Here is a 1,221-nt window from a genome sequence, read left to right on the forward strand (position 1 = left end):
AGAGGCAGCGGGAGCCAGGACCCTCCCCCTGACCCCAGAGGGCACGCAAGCGGGAGAGGCAGGGTAGTCTACTCTCTCGTGGATTTGGGGCCTGCAGCCCTTCCCCCTCTGTCATTGCTAATTCCTGGCAGGTGGGGACGCTGGGAACCTTCCCCTCATCAGCACTGTCCCTTAACATTGGGACTTCCCATTCTCAGGGCACCCCCATCCCCCCCCCCGCGCGCGCAACCGGCCTTCACCAACCTACAACCCCTCCCGGTTTCATTCCCCCCACAATATCAACAGTCTGTGACAGCCTCTCTCCGCAACACAGGCAGCGCAGAAGAACGGGAGAAGGGAGAGGGACGGAGGGACAGAGGCTTGGAGGGGGATCAGAGGCGGCAGGTTTGGCCAAAGAGGCCAAGGACCATCACATGTCCAGGTAGCAAGTGTCCCCTCCCAGCAGGCCCGGAACATCCCGACCCAGCTGGCCTCCGCAGCCACCTGGTCCGTCCCCACCCGCTCTGAACACGAACCCCTTCACCGCGGGGCGCCGCACGTGGGGGCCTCCCGTAGCCATGTGAGTGCCCCCCCAACACAGGTGCCCGGGTCAGCCCGGCCCCTCCCGGGCACGCAAACAGGGAGGGGGCGCTATGCAGCAGAGGGGGGGTCCCCCGCCCCAGATGCCACATCCCAGCAAAGAGCTCGGGAAGAGGGGAGCCGGCGAGGCAGCTCCCGGACGACCGAGGCGGGATCCGAGGCAGCTGGGCTGAAGGGAGCAGAGCCCGGGCCGCTGGCAGAGCCTCCGCTCTCCCCAGCTCCAAGGCTGGCCCGGCAAGGGAGGGGTCTGCCCGATCCCCAGGCCGCCCTGCGGATGGACCGCAGGCCTGAGGAGGGGGCTTCTCGGCTTCGACAGCCCCGTGACACGGGGAAGTCCGCGGGAAAAAGCCAGAATGGGGTCCGGCCCTGGACAGGGGATTCCAGGCCCCAGCGCCGCCGCCCCTCCTCGGTGTGAGGGTCTGGGGAGACCTGGATGGGACGATCCCACCCAGAGCAGGGGGCTTCCCGGCCGTACCGCTGCCCCTCCGACCGAGGCTCAGCAGAAGCAACCGGCAGGGGGAGGGGGCTGTTTCTGCGCCAGCGCTGCCCCCGGCTCACGGAGGTCTGTCCAGGAGGAGACCCGGGTTCGGGGGTCTTGCCGAGGGACAGGGCGCACCAGCCCCAGCAAGGGGGTCGGGACCC

The 1,221-nt window shown here is 68.7% G+C and overlaps 1 long non-coding RNA gene across 1 annotated transcript in view; it reads left to right on the plus strand.

Annotated features, from left to right (window-relative positions):
* Nucleotides 1-290: 290 nt before the first annotated feature.
* The window catches only part of LOC104873359, a 2,925-nt gene continuing 1,994 nt past the window's right edge, over nucleotides 291-1,221 (plus strand). Inside the window, exon 1 of the long non-coding RNA XR_783442.2 lies at nucleotides 291-421. This is a non-coding gene — a long non-coding RNA (uncharacterized LOC104873359). The remainder of the gene's footprint in view (nucleotides 422-1,221) is intronic.

Source organism: Fukomys damarensis, unplaced genomic scaffold (genome assembly GCF_012274545.1).
Source record: "Fukomys damarensis isolate Sample0158 unplaced genomic scaffold, DMR_v1.0_HiC HiC_scaffold_22, whole genome shotgun sequence".
Lineage (NCBI taxonomy): Eukaryota > Metazoa > Chordata > Mammalia > Rodentia > Bathyergidae > Fukomys > Fukomys damarensis.